General features: G+C 43.2%; 1 protein-coding gene and 1 non-coding gene across 51 annotated transcripts in view; one reads left to right on the top strand and one right to left on the bottom strand.

Moving 5' to 3' along the window:
• The window catches only part of ASPRV1 (aspartic peptidase retroviral like 1), a 110961-nt gene that overhangs the window by 72992 nt on the left and 10772 nt on the right, over positions 1 to 27197 (bottom strand). For 40 of the 50 annotated variants that reach the window (XR_010405631.1, XR_010405605.1, XR_010405603.1 and 37 more), the window contains 3 exons: positions 25686 to 25809; positions 24727 to 24892; positions 10607 to 10743 (listed from right to left, as the gene is read on the bottom strand). The gene's annotated coding sequence lies outside the window, so the exon portion shown is untranslated. The other 10 variants (XR_010405602.1, XR_010405611.1, XR_010405601.1 and 7 more) reach the window with 10 other exon arrangements.
• Positions 9581 to 9684, top strand: LOC123852235 (small nucleolar RNA U13). The gene has a single exon (XR_006792841.1). It is a non-coding gene; the product is annotated as a small nucleolar RNA U13 (small nucleolar RNA).

The raw sequence follows: 27197 nt of genomic DNA, 5'->3' as shown, positions 1-27197 counted from the left end.
TTATGTGCCAACTAATACTTATAACAGATGGACCAAATAACTGGCTCTATTGAAGACCTCTAAATGCCCATTTCAAGCCCTGTTTTGATCTTCCTGTAAGTGAGCTCACTCCCTGATCTTCAGTTAAAACTGGAGCATTTCAGAGGAAGTGGAAGGAATGGACATGGGCCCTGGACCAAGGCCCCTGTGGTGGGGCCTGTGGGTAGGAGGATGCTAATTACTAGATGAACATCATACCTAAGGGCAGGATCAAAGCTAAGCCTTTGCATATAGTTTGTTTCACGATTAGCTCATCCAACTGAGTTAAAGTGGCCAACCAGAGATCTCACTCATGACAGTAAAGGCACATACATACATCAGGGTCTCCAAGGGACCTAAAATTTCTTAATCAGGAGTCTTAGAGATTTCTGTCTGCTTCAAGTGCTCTTTTCCTGGCTGTCCTGGTTGAGAATGGCATACAGAGAAAGCAACTAATTTCCTCTTTGGTTACCAGCTCTGCCAGCTGGAGCTCCTGGCACTTGGTCACCCACCCTGCCAGATTTAAATGATCTCCATCTCCAAGACTGCCCTGCCTACGGTGCATGGGTTTATCTCCACTGAAGGATTGAAAAAAATAATAGTCTGGACTACCCATGAGCTATAAAAGACGGATTTCACAGGCAAAGCAGAAAATTTACAATGCCATAATCATTCCATAAGAATGAGCTCCATCCCACTTGGCACTGATCCCATATGTGAAGTCGAAATCTTGAACTAGCAGTGAGACTTGAGACTGATGCTGAGATGAATACTCCCAGAGTAAGAAGGAAGGGGTGCTCAGGAGAGCTAGAGAAATCCTGGAAGAGGTAAAACCTGGAGAAAGCAGCCTCAGAGAAGCCTCCTTCCTTGGATCCAGAAGCTGATGATGGCATCATCCCATTCACTACTTCCTGTTTTAACTGGAGGAAGGAGGAAGATCTGAATGGGGGAGAAAGAATGTAGAATCCCTACCTCTTCCCCACCTTAGAGCTACACTCCAGATCAGAGCTGTCCTTATGCAGACGACACCCAGTTAAGTAGTCAAACACATGATGTGATTCCAGCAGAAAGATGTAAATACCAGGTGCTCAGTAGGCATTTGTTGAATGAAGAGACCAAGAGAGATTTCCTACCCCCAAATAGTGTTTTTTTCACTGACTGTCACATTACCTTCACCTGGAATTCCTCCATTTGATGTCCATTCCTTTAGGATAAAGCCTCATATTTTCCAAAACTGTGCTCTACCAAACACCATATTCTGTGACATCTTAATATTCCTTCAAAAAAAATGGTTCTCTAGTTAAATAAGTTTGGAAAATATTATATTCTCTCCCTTTTGAAGCTTTATAAATGCATATTAAAAACTGTCTTTGAGGCAGAGGCAGTTGGAGAACTAGCATGAAATTCAGGACAGGCCCAACTAAGCTAAGAAGCTTGTTCCAGAAGTACAGCTGAGCAGACTAGCATGACATCCAATTAGCCCAAAGAGTAGCAGGCAGAGTTCAGGATAGTCAACAACTGGGAGATCTGTGCATGGGCAAGATTCTATCCACAGAAGCCTAGATGCAAGACAAGTCTCTAGTAGGGGCAATGGCGGGGGGGGCGGGGGGGGCGGGGGAGTCTCTAGTATCAGAAGGGAACTGGCCTGAGAGAGGCTGGAAAGCAAAAGCCCCAGCCTCTGGTGAGGGGTTGACAGCAGAGTTATAGTCCTAGACAAGGCTAGAGGGTCCAGGCAGGGCAATTGGACAGAGCTTGATCCTCTTAGGAAAAAGCCAAAATAAAGGTGAGATGGAGGAGAGGCAGAGAGTAATGGACAGAGCTGTCACTCACAGTATAGTACACCTATCCAGGAGTCCCCCCTGCTGGGGGCACTGGCTCCAAAATCCTGGTGATCAGCAGATCTAACTACATCACTAGATCTTCTATATGGGGTTATGATGGTTGGGGAGAGATGAAGGGGTATATTACTTCCAGAAACTCTACAGAGTTGTGCTAATTCCACTAAGGAGGGAGGCCCAGACCCTGTCAAACTTCAGGAGGTGAAAGGTGGAGACTATTCCTAGAATAGCCTTCTAGGGAAATGTGCTGGAAGGACCCCAGAGGCCTGAATGAAACCAAAAGTCTGAGCTAAAACAAAATGCTCTAGACTTAGGGTAGGAATGTGGACAGAGTAGAAGTTCAAGCCTGAAGGTGAAGGGCATCCATGAACCCAACTGTGAGGAGCTGGAAAAGGCACTGAGATTTGAGTTGCTTCTGTCGAAGACTCCCCCAGGAGTCTTTGTGAATTCTCTGTGAGAATTCAGATCACAAAGGCTGTTTGAAAGCAGGGCTGGATGAATGATGAAGAACAGTCAACTAGAAAGGCTCTCTTTGCAGGAATTCAGGTCAAAAAAGTTGTAGATCTGAATCACAGGTGCTATTCTGGCAGCTTCTGGATTAGCTATTTTGGCTCCAGAAAGTTAGTGGACAAGAGGGAACTGCACCTTTGTGTGGACACCCCAAATGCTTTGTCATTGCTTTTGATATGGTGTATTTTGCTTTCTGGTTAAGCCCTATCTCAGCACAGCACATTGGGAAATCAAGACCAGAAGTTGTCTGCGACCAGTGGCCTCTGAGGAAGTGCCCTGCCCATGTTGTCATCAGCAACCTCTTTTGCGCCACCATTTTACATCACTTCTGGGAAGCTGCCTCCCACTTCCTAAGATCTGTGCCAGTCTTGTCTGAGGACATCACAGCAAACCACAGACCCAAAGGTCCTACACTCTTGTTACATTCTGCCTGTCAGCTGTTCTCCAGACAACATCATGCCTGAATACCCAGCATGCTCATGGGAAGTCTCTCCACCCAACATGCCCTCTTGGAATCAACCCCATCAGCCTCCATCCCCATCGCCCTCAGCTGCTTGTCTTCTCAGTCAAAACTGTAAAAAACAGAAACTGTTTCTTTAGGAACTCAACTTCTCTTTTCAGGGCCTTTATCTCAAACTCAATAGTTTCTCCTTCCTGTCCCTATGACTAGGGCAAAGTGCCCTTTCCTCTCTGTCCCTTAGTTCAGTTCTCAGAAATCAATCACATACACTCATTCACTCCTCCACTTACATGACCAAAATGCTTCACAATCAGACCCCTTCCTGGAGTGTCTTCATTTTTAATTGGGTCTTGAAGACTTAAATCAAGGGAAATAAATTTCACTTGTAGAATTCCAAGCACTAGCAAAGAGCTGAAGCAAGTCTTTGAGGGGCAACACACATTCCTGGTGCCCCTCAAATTACACCACTTGACAGTCCAGCCTTGTCTCTTCTTATTCCATCACCTGACACACTCAAGCTGTCTCCTCTGCCAGCCCAGAGGCCAGGCTCCCCTGGACCTGGGCCAGCACCCAATGCCATCTGGTCTCCCTTAGAAAGGCAAAGAGAGACACCTCTTGTTTACTCAATCATAATTCACTGAAATAGTCACATAACAGGTGTCACCAGCTCCAGAACATACAGTAAGGGCACACCACACCCTCACCTCTGCCCCCATCATGGCTTACTCCTTGGGACATATCAACAAATTTTATTTGGAGAATAGGACAGGGCCTCTTAAGCAGTAAACCAGAGTTACCAGTGGTGTTTTGACACTTGTGGATTACACTGCAATGAAAACTTAGAGGTAAAGAACAAAGGCTTTTTTTAAAATCCTCCCCTACAGTCAATTGGTATCCTTCCCACATATGTTGTTGCAGCATCTCTATATATAGAACCTAGCATTCTATAAACAGGATGCTCTGGCTAAACACATCTCAACGAGTAGAACTGTGAGGTAGAGAAAGATGTCATCTCTCCATCTTCTCTCCTTTCCCTAAATCTTGTCAGAGACAGAAGAGCTCTGTGAAAACTGCATGGGTTTTGGAACTGGACAGACCTGAGGAGAAATAAATCCTAGCTCAGCCTTTTATTAGCTGTCTGACCTTGGACAAGTTACATAACTTCTTTGACTTTCAGTTTGCCCATGTGCAAAGTGAAGATACTTCACTGGTTTGCATTATGATAATTAAATAAGAAAATATATGAAAAGCATCTAATATATGTCTGGCTCTCCAGGGATAGGAGTTTGTTCTCCCCCATCTGGCTCATCATGCACCTGGTGCCCTAATGTTACTCTCTGGCTGTCCAAGGCCAAGGTGTGTGCCCCACACAAACCTAACCTTCTTTTCCTAGACCCTATTAAAATTCCCATCCCTTAGAATAACTGATCTAGGGCCGCCTGGGTGGCTCCATCAGTTAAGCGTCTAACTCTCAAATTTCGGCTCTGGTCATCATCTCTGAGTCCTGGGATCAAGCCCCACATGAGGCTCCCTGCTGAGCAGGGAGTCTGCTTGTCTCCCTCCCCCTGCTCGTGCACACTCTCTCTAAATAAATAAATCTTAAAAAAATAAATAAATAAATAAAAACCAAAAAAAAAAAAAAGAACTGATCTCCACCAAAAGGAAAGCAATTCTGATGAAATGAATTCAAGTAAAATGTAGATGATATTAATCCTATATTAATTCTGCAGGGGAGGGGCAGGATTTCTACATTAAAAAGAAGAGCTAGAGGGGTGCCTGGCTGGCTCAGTGCATATGCAACTCTTGATCTCAGGGTTGTGAGTTTGAGCTCCACACTGGGTATAGAAATTACTTAATAAAAACCTTTAAAAATTTTTTAAATTAGGGGTGCTTGGGTGGCTCAGTTGGTTAAGCGACTGCCTTCAGCTCGGGTCATGATCCTGGAGTCCCGCATCGGGCTCCCTGCTCGGCAGGGGTCTGCTTCTCCCTCTGACTCTCCCCCATCTCATGCTCTCTCTCAAATAAATGAATAAAATCTTTAAAAAAAATAATAAAATAAAATAAAATTAGGGGTGCCTAGGTGGCTCAGACTCTTGATTTCGGCTCAGGTCATGATCTCAGGGTGGTGATATGGAGCCCCACGCTGGGCTCTGTGCTCAATGTAGAATCTACTTGACATTTTCTCTCTCCCTCTCTCTCTGCCTCTCCCCTCACTCGCTCTCTCTCTCTAAATAAATAAAATCTTGGGACACCTGGGTGGCTCAGTCGTTAGGCATCTGCCTTCGGCTCAGGTCATGATCCCAGGGTCCTGGGATCGAGCCCCGCATCGGGCTCCCTGCTCAGCGGGAAGCCTGCTTCCCCCTCTCCCACTCCCCCTGCTTGTGTTCCTGCTCTTGCTATATCTCTGTCAAATAAATAAATAAAATATTTTTAATAAATAAATAAATTCTTTTAAAAATTTTTAAAAAGAACTAGAAATTAAAATGAAAGAAATGACATCTAATGATGAGGCTCCCCTAGATCACAGGAGACCAATGTCAGCCTCTCTCTCTACAGGCATGGCCCACATCACTCTCTGTGCTGAAGATGAACCATCAGAGCTATAGGACAGCATCTCAGATTGCCAAATATCACACCTCAAATCAACAGGTCCAGAAAAGAACTTGGGAGCCTTGGCTACCGCTTCTGCTCTGGCCAGCACACACCCCTTCCTTAGCCAAGAAGTTATAGTGGTGCTTTTTTCCTGGGAGGTTTCCAACACTATTTTAAGCTCTTTGAAATGAAACAGCAACAGATTTGATTACGGTCACAGCTTTGGAATAGCCTGTACAAGGCCTGGGCTCTACACTTCCAGAATACCTTGCTTCTCTGAATGGTTTCAACAAAGCCAGATTAATACAGATGGTAGAGTGGGACTACGTCTTGACTTCTCAGTGACCCAGGAAGAACGACCAAAGGAACATTTCTGGGCTGGACATATAGGATCACAAGAGCAGATTATTACAACTAAATATGGCCCAAGTGTAATCACTTGGCACAATGTGCTATGCTGACTATAAATCACAATTCAGCATGGAAGTTCTCTGAGGTACTCTTTAGTAGTGTGCATGTTCTACTTGACTTTCTTGGCAAACCCCCAGGGAGCCTGGGGCATTTAGCCTTGGCTGGGGTCTCAGGAGCCAGACACCCCTATGAGGTGAAAAGAACTGGCTGGCAACTTTAGCAGATGAAATAAAGAGGAAATGAAGGTGAAGTCCGAGGCGAGGAAAGCACTGGTCCAGGCAGGATTATCCAAAAGCATGTGCTTAGAGAACTAGCAAAGCAGAGACAGTAACAGCAAATGTTTTAAATTCTATTTATCTAATTAGTCACCATGGTAAAAAACAGAATTTTGCTGGATTTTCCTTATACTTCACTGGATTTCCTTATACTGATTTTGTGTTTGTTTTTGAAATACATACTAAGGGCTGAAAATATGAGGGACATCATAATCTTTCTATTGCTTAGGCCTCTGAAGTTCTTCATCTGGTTCTTGGCTTTATCAAGAAGCAAGAAAAACCAGGATTCCAAAGCTTCAAGGTCAATATTCAATTCTTCATTCAATAAACATTTCTTCAGGGGCTAGAGAAGTGTCAGGTCTTTGCTCAGTCCTGGGATACAGCAGCAAACAAAACAAATATGGTTCCTTAATTCCTGGAGCTCAGTCTAGTGAGAGTTGTTAAGAATAAGAGCAGGAGGGGTGCCTGGGTGGCTCACTCGTTAAGAGTCTGCCTTCGGCTCAGGTCATGATCCCAGCGTCCTGGGATCGAGCCCCCCATCGGGCTCCCTGCTCAGCGGGAAGCCTGCTTCTCCTCTCCCACTACCCCCTGCTTGTGTTCCCTCTCTCGCTGTGTCTCTCTTTGTCAAATAAAATCTTTATAAAAATAAAGAATAAGAGCAGGATTGGGGTGCCTGGGTAGCTTAGTGGGTTGAGCGTCTGACTCTTGGTTTCAGCTCAGGTCACGATCTCAGGGTCGTGGGATTGAGCCCCACCTGAGGCTCCGCGTTCAGCGCAGTCTGCTTGTCCCTCTCCCTCTTCTCCTGCCCCTGCTCACATTTTCTCTCACTTGTCCTTCTCCCTCGTCTCCTCCCCCTGCTCGTGCTTTCTCTCGCGCTCTCTCTTTCTCAAAAATAAGTAAAAAAAAAAAAAAAAAGAGTAAGAGCAAGATCCAAAGCAAAAGGTTCATATTGGAAAGCAGGCAAGATTCTGCAGCCAGCAATGGGATGCGAAGGGAGGAGATCCCTTCTGGGATGCCAGCAAAAGAGGCCATGGGCAAACAAGAAGCTGTTTAGGGGGGCGGGCTGGGTCAGATAACATCCTTATCCCCCCACTCACTTTGGCAGAGAAGAGAGCCACTGTGGTGTGTTGGGTTTCTCAAGAACAGGTGACCAGGGCCCTCAGAGTCACTGCAGTCATGATGCTGCTCCTTCTCTGCTCACAGCCATGAACTGTGATATGTGCGACGTGAGCTGTGTGTGACATCCTGAAGCTCCAAAAACAACCACGACTTGAGTTGTCTACTGACAGAAATTCTAGGAAGTATAGCAGGCCAGAAATGGGAAGCATAAAAATAATTGCCAGAAGCAGCTGAGTGACCCTCCCCACAACTGTCACCCACATTTCTCTGACACTGCATGGAAATGAAAAAAGCCTGATTTCACCTGGAAGAGTGGGGTCATGAAGCAACCTGCTGAAATGATCAGGTTACAGCCAGAAGCCTCTGAGAGGAGTTTCTGCTTTAGGGCGTGAAATGGGCAAGAAGGGGAAAGTCTGTGCCTGCTGTGTTAGGGAAGGAGCCATTCCAGCAGCTCAGTCCCAGCACTACCAGAAGGTGTGACAGCCATGGTGAAGGTGCCGAGCTGACAACAGCAACATCAAGAACTTCAGAGTAAGTGCCCAGCCAGCAGAGCAGTGGCCTAGACAGATCTCAAAGCACCTGATCTCTCTGGGCCTGTTTCCTTATCTGAAAATGGAGATAATAGAAGAGCAGTGTTGGTTTCCCAGGGCTGCTACAACAAACACTGCCAAGTGGGTGGCTGCAAACAAAAGACATTTATTCTCTCACAGTTCTGCAGGCCAGAAGCCCAAAATCAAGGTTGCAGCAGGGCCATGCTCCCTGTGAAGGCTCCAGGGAAGAATCTTGCTTTGCCTCTTCCAGCTTCTGGCGGTTGCCAGTAATTCTTGACATTCCTTGGTTTGTGGCAGCACAAGTCCAATCTCTGCTTCCATCTTCACACGGATGTTTTCCTCTATGTATCTCCCTCTTCATATAAGAACACCAGTCACTGGATTAGGGCCCATCCTAATCCACTATGACTTCATCTTAACTTGATTACATCTACAAGGATCCTATTTCCAAATAAGATCACATTCATAGGTTCTGGGTGGACATGAAATTTGGGGAGGACACTATTCAACCTAGTACAGAGCACCAATCTCATAAAAACCTTATATATGTAAGGTGCTTGGAACAGTTGCTGGCACACAGCATATGCCATGTTAAGAGTCAGCTACCCTTCCTTGACGTCTTTGGCAAATGATAGCTGCCATGGGATATATGAACGCTCTGTCATATAGGAATCGCTCTCCCTCCATCTTGAGTCTGAGGGAAGAAACTAGATGGGACAAGAGTTCCAAAAAGAGCTGATGAGGGCACAGGTAGAACACAATGTGTTCATTACCATTCAATACCCCCTCATCAATACCCTACCAATACTCTCAGGCTGGAGTGAGGAAATATCCACTATAATCACTTCATTTGTTTAAGAACACAAAACTTGGGGCGCCTGGGTGGCTCAGTCAGTTAAGCGTCTGCCTTCGGCTCAGGTCATGATCCCAAGGTCCTGGGATTGAGCCCCGCATCGGGCTCCCTGCTCGGTGGGAAGCCTGCTTCTCTCTCTCCCACTCCCCCTGCTTGTGTTCCCTCTCTCGCTGTGTCTCTCTCTGTCAAAAAAATAAAATCTTTAAAAAAAAAAAAAAAGAACACAAAACTTGGGGCGCCTGTGTGGCTCAGTCGGTTAAGCGTCTGCCTTCGGCTCAGGTCATGGTCCCAGGGTCCTGGGATTGAGCCCCACATCGGGCTCCCTGCTCCACAGGAAGCCTGCTTCTCCCTCTCCCACTCCCTCTCCTTGTGTTTCCTCTCCCGCTGAGTCTCTGTCAAATAAATCTTTAAAAAAAAAAAAAAAAAAGAAAGAACACAGAACTTATCATTCCAAACTAACAATGGCCCCTTCAAAGCAGTCCTCAAACTAAGATCCATTTAGAAGAAGCCTCCAGAGAAGAGCCAGCAGAGAAGCTACCCTAGTGAATGCAGCAGTTTCACTGCTTAGTCAAACCGTGAGTTCTGATCCCATAGCTTAGCAACTGAATGACTGAGTCCAAACATGAAATTCATTCTCTGAAATGGAGATCTCCTATCTCTAGGATATCTTACTTTCAGATTAGGGAGGGGAGAAAAGATTAAAGGCTCCTGGTCTTTCTTCTTTAATAAATAGGTCTGGGACAGTACACAACTGGAAAGAAATAGAGCCAGATCTCATCTGCTATCTTCATATCAAAATAAATTCCAGAAGGATCAAAGATTTAAAGATTAAATTTAAAGATTTAAAAGCACGCGTGCGCGTGCACACACACACCAAGTACTCAAAGAGAATGAATAACTATTTTTTATATTTTTGAGGTAGGGAGATATGCCTGTTCTAAATACTGGCCTAGATCCTTTTGTAGTTCATAAGCATGATGATTGGGTGTTCACGCCGTTGTGTGACATGTGCCTCCCGCAAACCTTGTTACGACCTGGGCACATTACCCGTCTGATGTGAAAAAAAAAATAAAAAAAATAAAAATAAAAATAAAAAATAAATAAATACTGGCCTAGCAGCAAGAAAAACCATAAGAAAAAAGATTGTTTTGACTACCTAAAAATGTAAACCTTCCCAAGAAAAAAAAATTGCATAAACACAGTCAAAAGACAAATGACAAACTAGGAACTATTCTGCTATATTATAGTCAACACTTTACCTCTTACAAGTTATTAAGAAAATATTACTGGGAAAATATGCAAAAGACATGGGCGCCTGGGTGGCTCAGTTGGTTAAGCGACTGCCTTCGGCTCAGGTCAGGATCCCGGAGTCCTGGGATCGAGTCCCGCATCGGGCTCCCAGCTCGTCGGGGAGCCTGCTTCTCCCTCTGACCCTATCCCCTCTCATGCTGTTTCTCTCTCTCTCTCTCTCTCTCAAATAAATAAATAAATAAATAAATAAATAAATAAATAAAATCTTAAAAAAAAAATATGCAAAAGACATGAATAAGTGGGGCGCCTGGGTGGCTCAGGTGGTTAAGCGTCTGCCTTCGGCTCAGGTCATGATCATGGGGTCCCAGGATCAAGCCCTGCATCAGGCTCCCTGCACCGCTAGAAGCCTGCTTCTCCCTCTCCCACTCCCCCTGCTTGTGTTCCCTCTCTCGCTGTCTCTTTCTGTCAAAAAGTAAATAAAATCTTAAAAAAAAAAAAAAAGACATGAATAAGTAACTCAAAAAATATACCAAAACACATTTGAAAAGATGTTCAATCTTTAATATACAAAAAACATCATTAAGTCATACTTATTGAGTGACATGTCTCCATTACTATTTGAAGCATTTTACTTAGATTAATTGACTTATTCTTCCTGAAACAGGTGCTATCATCATGCTCACCTTATCAAAGATGAAACTGAGAAAGAGAGAAATTAAATAACTTACCCAAGGTCACACAGTAAGTGGCTGAGTCAGAATTCAGGCCCCCGCAGGCTGGCTCCAGAGTCACATACCGTATCACATCACATCTATCAGAGTCACATTCTCAACTACCATATTATAGTGACAAGACCACTTTTCACCTGTCAGATGGGAAAGATGAAAAACATACAACCCAGTATTACTGACAATTTAGGCACTCTCATGTGCTATTGGTAGAAGTTAACATTCTTAAAGGTAGTTGGTTCCATGAATCAACATTTTTTTTTTTTAAAGATTTTATGTATTTATTTGACAGAGAGACATAGTGAGAGCAGGAACAAGCAGGGGGAGTGGGAGAGGGAGAAGCAGGCTTCCCGCGGAGCAGGGAGCCCAATGCGGGACTCGATCCCAGGACCCTGGGATCATGACCTGAGCCAAAGGCAGACGCTTAACAACTGAGCCACCCAGGCGTCCATGAATCAACATTTTAAATGTGGGGGCACCTGGGTGGCTCAGTTGTTACGCATCTGCCTTCGGCTCAGGTTGTGATCCCGGGGTCCTGGGATCGAGCCCTGCCTCGGGCTCCCTGCTCAGTGGAAAGCCTGCTTCTCCCTCTGCCACTCCCCCTGCTTGTGTTCCCTCTCTTGCTGTGTCTCTGTCAAATAAATAAATAAAATCTTAAAAAAAAATTTTTTTTAGATATGCGTATCCTTTAACTGATCCATTCTATTTCTTAGAATTTATCCTAAGGAGATAAGTAGACAAGTGTACAAAGATTATATACAGGGTGCTTATCACAGAATGTACATAATAACAAAAATACTGCAAATAGGGGCACCTGGCTGGCTCAGTCAATAGAGTGTGCAACTCTTGATCTCAGGGTCCTGAGTCTGAGCCCCACACTGGGTTGCAGAGATCACTTAAAAAAAAAATACTGCAAATAAAAAGTCCAACAAATACACCAAAAGTCCAACAAGTTCATTCATTCAACAAATATTTACTGAATACCAACCATGAACTGTCCTACTAACAGCTAGAGAGCAGTGAATAAAAAAAGAAGAAAAAACAATCTGTCTTCATGGAGCTTACATTCTAATGGAAGGTATTGGGCAATAAACAAATAAGAAAAGTATACAGTATATCAAGTGGTGTTAAATGCCATAGAGAAAAATAAAGGAGAGAAGGGAGTTAGGAAAGAAAGGGGGTTTGCTACAATTTTAAGTAAGGGAGTCAGGGAAGGCCCCATAGATAACAGATCAGATGAACAGATTAAATATTAAAATATAAAAAGCATTATGGTACATCCTCACATTAAAATATAATTTAGCCATTTATTCTACATTTATTTACATAAGGAGTCTACAATAAACTACAAAATGAGAAAAGATTCTCACCACACCCACAAAAAACAGGGAACTATGTCAGGTGATGGATGTGTTAACCATATTGTGATAATAATTTAAAAATATGTATGTGTTTCAAATCATCATATTTTTTCAAATATATATATATATTTCAAATATATATATTTTTTCAAATATATTTTTCAAATATAAACTTACACAATGTTATATGCCAATTATATCTCAATAAAGTGGGGGAAAAGGTCAAAAAAGATTACAAAATGGTATAAAGAAGAAAAACAGTATTAAGGTATGATTCCATTGATATTAAATTACATATGTATACATGCTTATGCCTTAAATGGGATAGAGGAACAACACAGGAGGAATTTGATAATACCAACCAAGGGTCCAGGCTGACTGCAGACCAGTGGTGCCGGCAGCCTTTATTTGTTCCCCACCGTGCTCAATCTTCTCCCCACACCTACACTTTCATCTGTTTATTTCTTGTGGTGGGGGGGGCATAGGGAGAGGGAGAGAAAATCCTAAACAGGCTCCACACCCCAAGATCATGACTTGAGCTAAAATCAAAAGTCAGATGCTTGGGGCACCTGGGTGGCTCAGTCATTAAGCGTCTGCCTTCAGCTCAGGTCACGATCCCAGGGTCCTGGGATCCAGCCCCACATCGGGCTCCCTAGTCGGCGGGAAGCCTGCTTCTCCCTCTCCCACTCCCCCTGCTTGTGTTCCCTCTCTCGCTGTCTCTCTCCATCAAAAAATAAATAAAATCTTAAAAAAAAAAAAGTCAGATCCCAACCAAGTGAGCCACCCCCTACACTTTGTTCCAGAAAGGATTTAAGGACCACAAATCCACCTACCCCTACAAGTTCTTTAACTCTCCCCTTCCTTCCTCACCCTTCTCCCTCCTCTTTCCAGATGCCAGGCCAGTGATAGTGCGAAAAGGATAAAAGCTTAAGATCAAGGCAAGCTGAAGGGGCCTAAGAAGGATGGAGGGAAACCTCCATACACCTGGATGGGATTCCTTATTTCAGCACATGGGAAACAGATCCTAGGATGCACACTTCCGCCTTGCAGATCTGTAAGATTTGAAGCAAGGCTGGGACGCTTAGATGGCTCAGATGGTTGGGCGTCTGCCTTCAGCTTGGGTCATGATCTCCAGGTCCTGGGATTGAGTCTCATGTCCCATGTCGGGCTCCAGCTAAGCAGCGGGTCCGCTTCTCCATCTCCCTCTGCCTCTCCTACTACTTGTGCTCTCTCTCTCAAACGAATAAAATCTTAAAAAAAAAAAAAAAAAAGATTTGAAGCAAGGCTATCTGATTCAGATTCCGTTTCACATCTCCTTCTAAACCCCAAATGCCTTGCAGGGCAGCCAGGGGTAAGACTGACTCTCAAAGGGAAGTGACTAGCCGCAGCAGTCCAGAGCTCTGCCCCTGGCACACAAGTGCCTACATCTTCCTAGGAGCAGAAATGACACATTGCTGGGCCCATTTTACTCCCTACTTTATCCCTTCCTCCATAGCTACACCCAACAAGCTACCCTGGCTAAGTTAAACTCATGTCCAATCCCATACACTCACCACCTTGCATAACTACCCTAGAGATTCACAGACTTCCCTACTAAGATGCTCAAGCCTAGGTCCCTACCAAGAATGTTGCCCAAGGTGACGTTTTCAGTCTGGGGTAAGGTTTTGAGTAACCTGGTGAACAGGGTCCAGATATACTTGCTGTCAGATATGTGGAAGCCAAATACACCTCTTGCCTGAGCATAAAGCCACCAGTAAAGAATTGGCAACTTCCCAAAGGTGGAATCCATGTTTTTATCTCCTATTTAGCCTGAGAGTAGGAGGCACGTGAACAGAGGGAGGGGACCTAAGGAAAGACTTAACAGTTTCAAAATATTTCTCACATACTCTCTGTCACCTCTTGGATACCAACAATACACAAGGCCCAGTGTTAAGAGTTTTCACATACTCTCACCAAAAACAACAAATCACTTTAATCAAACATTCCTACCACATGCTACTAAGTTTAGGAAGTCTATGGCACATACAGGTCCAGTTGCCGTGCTGACAGCTGAATACCCAAGCTTGAAATTAGGAACAGGTCAGAAATCTGAGATTCTCCTCAGGGCTACAACACAGAAGTCTCATTACACACCATCAGGTCAACAGCCTTCATGCCCCATTCCAGCTTCTGCTCTTTCCTGGGCTTTCAGCAGGGAACATCCCTCCAACACACACACACACACACACACACACACACACACACGAAATCCTCCAACACACTTAGTCTACAAGTGGAAGATATTCTTTACTAGTAAAGAGAACAAGACAGTCAGAGAAAATCCAAAAGCAATCATCTCTTTGATAGAGGAGCCTCTTTCTCTCTCCAGCCCTCTCTTTTCTTCCTTGAATATGTAGTTACTGAGCAACTTCTATTATGCTTGTCACTATAAGATATAATCATAAGATAGGCCTCCCACCTTCAAGAATTTACTCCATTTGGAAAGACAAAATCAACACACAGGAAACAGATTATAAAAGGGGGGGCTCCAAGATTTCGAGTGCATGAACAGGAAGAAGAGACAAATAGTGGGTATCCTGACATACACAGGTATCTTCAATTTCAAACACAATCTCCCCTTTTTTGTTCCATTCTCAGTAGAGATGTGTTTTACTTCAAGAAAAATGTCATACACAAAAGCCCAAATATATTAAGTTAGGGATCATTCACTAGACAAAAAGGATCTTCCTTCTTCCTCTTTCCTGTGAAGTTTAGACATACAACTTGATGCTTCCCCAGCCCGTCCCTGTTGACACACACACCACACACACGTACATTTACATTCAACTTTTCAGGATCATATTTATAGGGTAAAGCAAAGTACTTAAAACATTTATAAAACTTGGGGTGTCTGGGTGGTTCAGTCAGTTAAGCATCCAACTCTTGATTTCAGTTCTGGTCATTATCTCAGGGTCATGAGACTGAACCCCACATTGGGCTCTGCGTGCTCAGTGGGGAATCTGCTAGAGATTCTCTCCCTCTCCCTCTGGTCCTCCCCCCACTTTCTCTCTCACACACATGCACATTCTCTCTCTCAAATAAATACATTTTTAAAAACAAAACAAAAACAAAACAAACAAGAGGTAATCTGGGCATAATAAGTAGATAGAATCCTCCCCCTTTTTCACACAAATACTACTACTAGCATGCCACAAACACTATTCTGCACTTTGCCTTAGTTTCCTCTTAATAACAGATCTTAGAGATTGTTCCATATCAGGGTGTGAGTGTGTACATGCCTGTATGTCTCATTCTTTTTAACAGTGACATAATATGGCAATATTCACTATAATTTATTCAACTAGTATCTTTTTTTTTTTTCAAGATTTTATTTATTTGTCAGAGAGAGAGAGTACAAGCAGGGGGAGCAGCAGAGGCAGAGGGAGAAGCAGGCTCCCCGTTGAGCAGGGAGCTCAACGCAGGGCTCGATCCCAGGACCCTGGGATCATGACCCGAACCAAAAGCAGATGCTTAACGACTGAGCCACCCATGCATCCCTATTCAACTAGTATCTTAACAATATATTACTATATATCTTACTAGATGTATTTTTAAGCAAAATGTGCTAAAGACTATGCATACCAATTTTGCATATTTTTTCCCTCAACAAAAACGTTCAGATTTAACTCTTTATATATCCTCCAAGCAACTATTAATGATCATTGATACTTGCTTTGGTTTGAATTTAATAGTGTTTCACCTTGACTTATTTCTACTAGGGTATATGTTGACTGTGTCATAGTCACCAAAGATGATCAAGAAAACACATGAAATACATATTGTCCTCTGAATATTCTGGTTACCCTTTACTCCATCATCCTTATGAACGGCTTGTTAATAGTACACCTTTTACTGTGTTTAACTCTAAAGAAGTGTAAGACAAATAAATAAACTACACACACACACATTCATTACCCAAACAAAAAAACATCTCTTTCATTTCAGTGTCTCTGGGTCTGCTATTTGGTTTCTTTTAGATCACAGCAAGGTAGAATGAGTGAGGGCTCTACAGTGGGGCTGGAATCTCAGTTCTGCCATTTACAAGTTAATCCACCTTTTAGAGCTTCTGGCTTCTCACCTATAAACCAAGGGCAATACCATCTATCTCTTACATAGATGAAACCACTACACAGGGCAAGAAGTCCATTCGAGAGAACCAAAAAGCTGCCTCTATTGAACTAGCACTGCCTGGGGAAGTTAAAGACTTGCTTAGAGAAATGGAAAAAGACAAGAAAAAAATCTGACCAGCTGATGAGAGAAAGGGTGCTTCCAGTAGAGGCAACAACATATGCAAAGGGTGAGAGTTGTGCAGGGCCACAAAGCACCCACACAGCTACTAACAAGAAGGTGAAAAGTAATTTATGGTCAACAAATACTCCCTGAGTGCCTCCAGGCACTGAATATATAACCATGAGCAAGAAGGTCCCTACCTTCATGGAACTTATAATCTAATAGGAGAGAAAGACAAACTAGTAAAAAGCAGTAAGTGGTCTAATGGAAACAAACGAGGTATGAAGATAAAAAGTAACATGGAGTTGCTTTGTATAGAGTGGCCAGAAAAGACTTCTAAGAGGAGATAATGTTTAACGGACACTTAAAAGTAAGGGATAGTTAATGAGATGAAGAGCAGGGTAAAGACTGTTTTAGGCAGAGGCTAGAGCACTACAAAGGCTCTGAAACCAGAGAATAGAAGAAGAGGTCAAGGAACTACGAGCAGGTAAGGGTGCCGCAGGAGATGAGAGAAGGGCTTGGGATTAAGACTTGAGAAAAAGGCAGGGACCAGATCTTCCTTGATCGTTAGGCCACAATTTGGGCCAAATTGTGTAAGACTGTGTATTCCAACCTAAGACATTTGGACTTGATCATATAGGTAACAGGAATGCAAGAGAGGACTTGAAAAGGAGAGACAAGGTTGGGTCGTCTTATAGGAGGATAGTGGCAGCTGTGTATAGGATGGGCACAAAAGGGAGTGAAGACAGCTTGGGAACCAAATAAAGACCGCCTACACTAGGACAGGGTCAATGTGCACAGGAAAAGAGAGGCACCCTAGAGAAAATCTGCAGTGCAACCGATAGCCTTCAGGGTCCATGTTCTAGCCTCTTTTCTGAGTCCAAAGTTAAAGCTTCCTGTAAATCCCAGAGGTGCTGACCTGCCATGGGTTAGTCATTAAGGCCTTCTACACCTCATCTGGCTCTGCATCTACTGTGGCAACGAGATGAGATGCTGGTACACAGAGATAGTTATCCGTTATTCCCACTGGATGACAGACTAAGTTTCCTAGGACATTTAAATCCAAGTAAAGGGTTCAAAACCCTATTCTTCCCCTTTAGGGATGGGAGGTCAGCAGAATCCCCTGTCAGTGTCTCCAAATATGGTCTGCAGATGATGACTGTAGTCAAAGTCATCTGGGAGGCCAATCAAAATGCAGATTCCTGGGCACCTGGGTGGCTCAGTTGGTTAAGCGACTGCCTTCGGCTCAGGTCATGATCCCAGGGTCCTGGGATCGAGTCCCGCATCGGGCTCCCGGCTCAGCAGGAAGCCTGCTTCTCCCTCTCCCACTCCCCCTGCTTGTGTTCCTGCTCTCACTGTCTCTGTCTCTGTCAAATAAATAAATAAAATCTTAAAAAAAAAAAAAAATGCAGATTCCTGATCACCACCTTATACCTACTGAATCAGAAAAGCTAGGGAGTAGAGGTCGGAAATTTGCGTTTTACTTTATTTTTTTATTTTTTTAAGTAAGGTCTACACCCAATGTGGGGCTCAAACTCATAACCCCAAGATCAAGAGTCACATGCTCTTCTGATTGAGCCAGCCAGGCACCCCCAGGAATCTGCATTTTATTTATTTTTTTTAATCTTTTTTTTTTATTTGACAGAGAGAGACACAGCGAGATCAGGAACACAAGCAGGGGAAGTGGGAGAGGGAGAAGAGGCTTCCCGCCGAGCAGGGAGCCCAATGCGGGGCTGGATCCCAGGGCCCTGGGACCATGACCTGAGCCGAAGGCAGATAGATGCTTAATGACTGAGCCACCCAGGCGCCCCAGGAATCTGCATTTTAAATAAGTATCCAGCACACTCCTCTTTTGCCCCCATGGGTATTTCTGATGCATTAAAGCTTCAAAATCACAGTTCTACAGACAGGACTAACGGAGAAGGCCCTCCATGAAGGTGGCTGGCAATGTCAAAATTAGGGGACCATGTAGAACCAAGAATCAAGCTGGACATGGAGTAATCTAGAAAGAGGAGTCAGAACGGATTATGAAATTTGAAGGTACCAAAGCAGAAAATAAAAGGCAGGACATCAAAGCATGAGGCTTAGAGAACAAGAGGAGTCAAAGACAGGGAGCAGGGGCTCTGAGTCCCTTAGACTGCCCAGGATGTGCACACAATCACTCTATCCAACCTTCAAAAGAGAATATACCTCTCTTCAGTATGTATTGTTCCTATCCCCATGATTCCCCCTCACCAAGCACCCACCAAGATGCCAGCTACCAGTCAGTCTATAGAAGACCTCCAGGCCACACAGAAAAATATACAGAACACCTCCAAGGGCTGATGACAGGCACCACTCACCAAGATTCTCTACTTGACACATTAAAGCAACCTAATACTGCCATAAATTCAAGGACCATTCCAGGTCAGAAACTTTGAAGCCCACTGCCTATACACCTTCAGATCCTCCATCTGTGCACACCCAGCCAATCTTCTCCCACTCCTACTATGCCTCACTGACAGAATGCCACCCTATATTTTACACTCCCATGTCCCTCCCCAAAATTCAGAGAGAAATCCACAGATTCAGGCTAGGCAGAGTCCTGAATTCCTGAGGCTGCTAAGGCCAGCTCCTATGCATGATCTGGTGGGAGGAGGTACGGCCTGAAGGAGTGCTCACCCTACCTGAAGGGAATATCCTCAGCCTACCTTAGCGGAACACCAGGATTGCTACAGGCTTCTATACAGGAAACTTTTTCAAAAATTAGCTAGTTAAACCTACTATATTTAAGAGGGAGCAGAAACTGAAGCGTGGGGGAAAAGGTACAGTAGGATTTCTGAGGATTTGACTTTCAGGTAATTAACACATAAAATACAAAGTAATATGCAATCTAGCTCAAACCTTTATATGTCAACTACCTGATCCTTCTTCTAATCCAAAAGCTGGTTCCACACTAAAGAGGTAAGAATGCCAAAAGATGATTTAAGTAATCCCCAAGATTATTTATGGCCCTAATCGTGAACTGCTTGCCCTGTCCTTTCGTACACTCCACCCATTATCCTGATTCTCTAGGTTTCTGACTTAATGATTCAGCTTCCTGTTTCATCTTTGCCTCACCTTATCCCTAAGGCCTTTTGCTTCCTTCCTTGCTTAGAATTCCACTCCACTCTCAGTTATTCTGCCATCAGCCACTCAGAGTAAATAATCTGCCTACCCAGATCCCCAACTTTTATCCTCAGCACTCAGGCCCCATTCATGGGCAAGTCCTCTGCCAGCTACACTGATTTTTATGAATACGTCTCAGAGAGAGACAAGTGTATTAGATGATTCCTCTCAAGCATGTTAGATAGCTCATCCAGGCCAACACTGGAATCACCAAAGATGGAATAAGGAGAATGACAATGAGCCAGGGCCAAATGCCTAGACCTTACCCTGGCATTCGAAGACGCACCTTCTTAGCACTCAATTGGTAGTCTGGGTAGCCCTACCCAGCACCCCACCTCAAGAGATGCTTCCAGCCCACAGCGGTTACGACTAATACATGGTGAGCAAGACACAGGCCTTTGCCCAACAAAACTTACCATCTAGTGAGGGAGACAGACAAATAATTACAGTATGTATAATTAAAGGTAATGCATGTAGAGCTGTAAGACTAAGAAGGGCAGTCAAGTGAAGTTACACCTAAGCTGAAACTTGAAGGATAAATAGGAGATACCCAGGCAGTGGCTGGGCGCTTGAGGAAAAGTGTTCTAGGCACGCCTGGGTGGCTCAGTTGGTTGGGTGACTGCCTTCGGCTCGGGTCATGATCCTGGAGTCCCTGGATCGAGTCCCGCATCAGGCTCCCTGCTCTGCGGGGAGTCTGCTTCTCCCTCTGACCCTCCCCCCTCTCATGTTCTCTCTCTCATTCTCTCTCTCTCAAATAAATAAATAAAATCTTAAAAAAAAAAAAAAGTGTTCTAAGTAGAGGGAACAGCATATGCAAAGGTCTTGCAGCAAGAAAACACATCTGAAGAGATGAGCTGGGGGATGGAGAGGCCAAAGCAGAGGGTGTCCTGAAGCAGAAGATGCTGGAGAGACCAAAAAAGGCCTCATAAGACATATGAAACTGTTTTATAATTCACTTCACAAGTGTGCACTGAGTGCCTACAATGTACCAGACATTGTTATCCATACTAGAAATATAACAGTGAAAAAAACAGACAACATCCCTGTTCTCAGAGAATTTAATTCTTTTTTTTTTTTAAAGGTTAACAGTTTTATTTTTTTAAAGATTTTTATTTATTTATTTGACAGAGATAGGGAGCACAAGTAGGCAGAGAGGCAGGCAGAGGGAGAGGGAGAAGCAGACTCTCTACTGAGCAGGGAGCCTGACGCAGGGCTCGATCCCAGGACCCTGGGATCATGACCTGAGCCGAAGGCAGACGCTTAACCGACTGAGCCACCCAGGCGCCCCATCAGAGAATTTAATTCTAACTGGAGGAGACCAGGGGTGCCTGGCTGGTTCAGTCAGTAAAGCTTGTGACTCTTGATCTGAGGCTGGGCGTGCAGCCTACTTAAAAAAATAAATAAATAAATAAAAATTAATTGAAGGAGACTATATAAAATACATGGATAAACTAGAAAAATATCACATATTAATAAGTGCTATGGAAAGAATTAAAATAGATTATGTGATAGAAAGGATATGGGTGGCTACTTTGGAATAATTAGGTGGTCAGGGGAGGACCTTTCTGAGGACATGACATTTAAAAACAGAGATCTCAGGGCGTCTGGATGGTTCAGTTGGTTAAGTGTCTGCCTTTGGCTCAAGTCATGATCCCAGGGTCCTGGGATTGAGCTGCATCGGACTCCCTGCTCAGTGGGGAGCCTGCTTCTCCCTCTCCCGCTGCTGCTCCCCCGCTTGTGTTCTCTCTCTGTCAAATAAATAACACCTTTAGAAAAAATAAAAATAAATAAAAACATATATCTCAAAACAACAACAAACCCCCAAAAAACAGTAATTAAAAGATCAAGGGAAAAAGCCTTCTAGGTGGGGGTGACAATTCATGTAAAAGTCCAATGGCAAGATCACTGAAGTTTCTTAAGCAGGAAAGTTAGACCATGATCATTCGTATATATTATAAAGATCACTCTGACTGCAATGTGCAGAGTGAAATGAAGGTGGGGAAGGATAAAATCAAGACTGGAGGTAGAGATGAAAATGTATTATGTACACTTAGATGAGAAGAACCCAACAACAACGATGATGATGATGATGACAACAACCAACATTCACATAGCACTTACTGCGTGCTGATCTATTTTTCTAAACATTTTACATGTTATTAATTTATTTAATACTCACAAGTATTCTATTTTATAAGTCATAAAACTAAGGTACAAGGTAGTGGCAATGAAGAAGGAAAGAAAGCAACTGGATCCAAGAAACACTACGGAGGAAAAGTCCCAGTGACAGGCTGGTTGTTGACTGTGGAAGGAAAGGGAAGTCTGACAATAACTACTAGCCTTTGGGCCTAATAACTGCGTGCTATTTACCATGTGACAGGACACTGGATGAGGCAAGTGGGAAAAGCAGGAGGCTGCATGATGGCGAGTATGCAAAACATCCCCGTGATGCTGTCCACATGAGCAAGCTGGACACTGGTCTGGAGAAAGATTTGGGCATCATCCATATGTAGATGGTTAAGTGGAGCTGTCAGAAGGGTTGAGATCACCCAGGAAGAGTATGAGAAAAGAAAAGGCCTAGGAAGAGAACGCTGACACTTAAAACACAACAAGAATCCTTTATAACAACAAAAAATTGGAAATACCTTAATGTCTCTCAATAGGAAAATAGCTAAATACAGCATATCTATACTAGAAAATATTATACAGTAGCCAAAATCAATGAGAAGTATCTTTATGTACCAATATGAAATATTGTCAAGGTACCTTACTGAATCAAAGAAATACCAAAATGATCCATAAAATGTGACCCCATTTGTATAAATAAGACACAAAAATAACACTTTTCTGGGTTCATACATATGTATGTAAACACAGAGAAAAAAAGTCTGGTATGTACAAATTCCAAACACTAACAGGTTACCACCTCTGAGGAATACAAAAATAACTGAAATGGGTGTGGGGGGAGCAGGAGAATTCAAAATAATCTACAGATTTTAATTTTTTTTAGATTATGTTACTACATTCCCTATAAAGCTAAAGATCAACTTTTCAAAAAATAATGGGAATCTCAGGGCGCCTGACTGGCTCAGTTGGTAGGTAGAGCATGTGATTCTTGACCTCAGGGTCGTGAGTTTGAGCCCCACCTTGGGCACAGAGCTTACTCAAGTACAGTAATAACGGGAATCTTTGTATCTTCCCTTCAATTTAGCTGTGAACCTAAAACTGTTCTAAAAAACCCTCTTAATTTTTTTTTTTAAATGGGAGCTTACAAATGGGAGAAGAGGGAGCCTACAAAGAATATCCATTGTTTCAGATGCTAAATTTTCTTTGTCCCTTCCACTCCCAATGGCCTTGGTGTTCAGATCTTAAAGCTTCCCATCTCCCCACATCTAAGATATTAACATGAAGCTCCCTAAGTCCATGGTATACCCTGAATCACTAGACCCAGGCCAAGCCTGACCACCAATCCCCTAGCCTGGGCCAGAGTCCCAGGAGGAGAGGTCAGACACCAAAGTCTTAAACAAACATGGGGCACCCGGCTGGCTCAGTCAGTAGAACATGCGTCTCTTGATCTTGGGGTTGGGAGTTTGAGCCCAATATTGATGCAAAGATTACCTAAAAAAATAAAATCTTAAAAAAACCACCACCACCACCACCATGGGAGAATGAGTATAGATGCCAACCTTAAGGACAGGAATCAGGTGGCCTTGCTGGCCAGTAAAAATCTCAATAGAAAAAAAGTATTTGAAGGTCTACAAGCAGCTTTGTAGTACTGAGGGATGTGGCTGGGGGACAGTCAGGCAAAATCAGGGGGAAGTGGTATGGGCTAAGTTAAAGAAAGAGCCAGTACTGCTTATAAAGATTCCAAGCAAAGCGCTAGAGTATCATGGAAACCAGTTTCACAACAAAGGGAAGAGGGAAGCCAAATTCCGGGAAGGGGTTGGGGTCAGGACATGAGGGTATGTGTGTCTAGGGGTATCTAGAGGAGTCACTTCACATCAAAGCAGCAATTCCAGGAGGCACAGTATAAACGTTTAGAAGCTGGAGCAGCAGAAAGAAGCCAAGGACTTGGCTCCTTCCTGAAAAGAAAGGAGGCTCTAAAAATGAGAAAAGACACTGAAATAATGCCTTTCCTTCTTCAGTAAACCAAAGGCAGCAAGATCATGGCAGATCTCTGATGACTGTACTCTTAACTTTCAACTGTCTAAGGATGAAAGACAACATATTTGGTCTACGTGTTTTCCTGGTTACCCAAAGAAATAGCACTACCTGGGCCTTACCCAACAGCTGATTCACCATCAATCAGTCTATATCACAGCCTGCTGAGCCTTACACTTCACACAGTCACATACCAGACTCTAGAAAAAAACAACCTGGTGTGAGCTGTCAAAGTCCTCTCAGTACCTGACCTCACCCTCTGGGGTAGGTTTCATTTCAAAACTGAAAGGGACTGAGAGCTGGGGAAATCCAAAGATCAACAAAGCCAGGAACAGGTGGTTCCCAGTAGAAAAGGGTCCCAGGCTGTAATTCAAAACAGAAACCAGACCACTGATAAGATAGTTTATGATGCCTGTCTCCAAGCTTTCAGATACTTACATGTTTTCCAATATTTACAACAGGGCATGACCATGCTTATCCAACTCCTGACAATTAGATATCTAATTCTCCAAGTATTCACTCAACTTCCTAGCTTTATTAAGTTTTAGAGCTCTGGGGTAACTCTAGTAACTGAGATACCTTGTGAATTTTATAGTCCTTCAAATTGGCCACATTTTTTTAAAGATTTTATTTATTTATCCTAGAGGGAGGGAGGGGCAGATAGGGAGGGAGAAAGACAGGGAGAGAATCCCAAGAAGACTCTGTAATGCAGGGCTCAATCCCATGACCCTGAGATCACAACCCGAGCAAAAACCAAGAGTCAGACACCCAACTGACTGAGCCACCCAGGCACCCCAAATGGGCCATATTTTAATCGTAATGAACTTTATCATCTCTTCCTCCTCCTTCATCTCCTCACGAACCCTCAGCAAAATCCCTGTCTCACTAAAAAATTTCCACGTTTTTCATGATGGCTCTCTCAACAGAGCAATAGTCAATACAATGAAAGTCTAGTTCATCAAAGAAATCAAGTTATTTGTTTGAGGTTCACTATTAACTAGCTGAGTGACCTTGAACAAGTCACTTAACCTTTCTGGACTTGGTTTCTTCATCTGTAAAGTAAGGAGGTTGGAAACAGATGGAAGGAAAGCGATAAAACTTCCTTGAACTAAGAAAAGACAAATTTTTAAGTCTAAACAGTTCAACAAGTGGCAGGCAGAGTTATTTTAAAAAGACACAAACCAAGGGGCACCTGGGTAGCTCAGTCGTTAAGCGTCTGCCTTCGGCTCAGGTCATGATCCCGGGGTCCTGGGATCGAGCCCTGCATCGGGCTCCTTGCTCAGCGGGAAGCCTGCTTCTCCCTCTCCCACTCCCCCTGCTTGTGTTCCCTCTCTTGCTGTGTCTCTCTCTGTCAAAATAAATAAATAAATAAGATCTTTAAAATAAATAAATAAATAAAAATTTTTAAAAAAAGAAAAGAAATCACTCAGAGAAGAAGCATCCTATTCAAATTAATATTTAAAACTGAAGCAAAGCTGGGAAAGACAAAGTGTACACAAGACATGTTTTCCCTCCCCCAAAAAAGACCTTTTAATGAGGCTGTACCAGATGACTTCTGACGGCCTTTCCAAGTATAAACAGAAACTGTCCTATACACAACCATCCTTTAAGTCTAGGTTTGTGAGTTGTTCATCACCTAGTGGCCTGATGAAGTAAATGCAGTTTTGTCAAATGCCCGGATAAACTTCCAGCCATTTTGTGAGCTCTGACAGCGTGAAGCTCTGACAGTCTAATGTCCTAGAGATAACAAAAGTAGGAGACTGCAAACCCTCCAGACTCATATACAATTGTAGAGACTCAGCTCACTATCCATTCATTCTCCAAAGATGTGGGAAGGGCCCGTATTTTGTGCCTAACCATAAGAAATGAAGTATAGATTTGCTGTTGCAAGGCTGTACTTGTAAAGCAGTAAAAAACAGAGACTGCTTTTGTGCAGACCAATCCAAATTGAAATCAAGTTTAGATGCTATGAGAAAACTGCAAAATGCCTTATAAATAGGAAGAGTGTATTCAAACATTCACAAGATTGGCATGTGAAAGATAGATTATATTTATCCTGCACGGTTCCAGGGAACAGGCCTAAAACTGATGAGAAGTCATCTCAATTAGATTTCAATTCAAAACAAGAAATAATATCTTACCAGAGAGAGCTATTCAACATATAATGGGATTCCTCAAGAAGTGATGAGCTCCCCAGCAATGGAAACATTCAAAAAGAACTTGGGTGATCATCTGTCAGGGGGATAATGGAAAGCATTCCTGTAACTAGATGGCAGACAGGAGACAAGGAGATTGACTATTACCGCAAAGGCCCTTTCCAGCTCCAAGAGTCTATCATTCTAAATAAAACAAAACCAAAACAAACATCATTAATAAATAGAGTCCTCCCTCTGCTTTTTTTTTTTAAGTTCCAATCAGGCAGTACAATACAGTGGGTTGGATACCACTTTCCACTTGAGTAACTATAGACAAATTATTTAACTCTATTTGCCTCGCTTTCATTATCTGCGAATTTAAAATAGTACACTTATCTGATAAGATTACTATGAAGATTAAATAGCAAACTTCTTAACAAAGTACTAACATACAGAAAGTGTATAAAACTGGGAGCTTTAAAGGAAAGGTAGCTGGGGGGTGGGGGGGGCAGGGGAGGGTGGAAAGTGAAACCTAAATGTGCTGCTTGTTTTAGTTATCTGTACCCAACTCTCAACCAAAGCATTCCTGACTGTTGCTGGCCGGAGGCTAGGTTCCCTAGGCAACCAGCCTCAAAAAAAGAGCCCAGCCCTACCTTCTTCAGGAAGGCAGTATTCTCTGTCCTGAAATCTGGCATCCTCCCTTGCACAAAGAGGGTCCCTAAAATCTCACAAATACCACCACTCCAAAATCAAGGAGCTGAGCAAATATTATTCTCCTCACTTCAAAAAGTCCATCAGAACATCAGAGTTAAAAGGGATCTAAGAGACCATCTAGAGTGACCCTTTTGTTTAATGAATGAGGACAATAAGGCTGAGGAAAGTGAAGTCCTGGATGTTGGTGACAAGGTTAAGACAAGATCACAGGCCTCCTTATTTCTAGCCCAGTAGTCAAAAGCTTTCCATTTTTCAGATGGGAAAAATAGGACTGGCCCTACTAAGCCATCTGCCCCATACTATGTGCTTTAGACAGGTAAGGAAAGAATAGAAACGGTAGAGTGTAGAGGTTAAGAATGTAGACTCTAGAGCCAGATTGCATATTCAAATCCCAGCACTGACTATGTGAGTTTAAGCATGTTTCCTAATCTCTTTGTTTCTATAAAATAGGGATAAGAGTGACTAGCTTCTAGGGTTACATTAAGGAATAGATGAGACAACCCATGTCAAATGCATGGCACATAAAGTGCTCGATGTATACACTGCTCTGCTTCTTATCATTACCAGTTGTATTAGGAAACACAATCATAGTAACAAGAGACAGGAAAAGCTCCTACTTAGGTCCAAAAGCAGTAAGATACAGGTGTTTATTCAGCTCCATTTCCTGGCCCCAGCCAGGGAACACTCAACCCCTCAGCAGAAGACCAAAAATGACCCATCACTCTTTGATTTCTTTGGATCTAGGGAAAAATCACTTCAGAGAATAACCAGTACATGCTATGGTGATAAGATGCTTAAGATCAC

The sequence above is a fragment of the Mirounga angustirostris genome, unplaced genomic scaffold, assembly GCF_029215605.1.
Source record: "Mirounga angustirostris isolate CCGP_5_RB_7025 unplaced genomic scaffold, mMirAng1.0.hap1 SCAF_10, whole genome shotgun sequence".
In the NCBI taxonomy this organism is placed as follows: Eukaryota; Metazoa; Chordata; class Mammalia; order Carnivora; family Phocidae; genus Mirounga; species Mirounga angustirostris.
The sequence above is the reverse complement of the archived record's forward strand: the minus strand, read 5'-3'. Positions and strand labels throughout refer to the sequence as shown.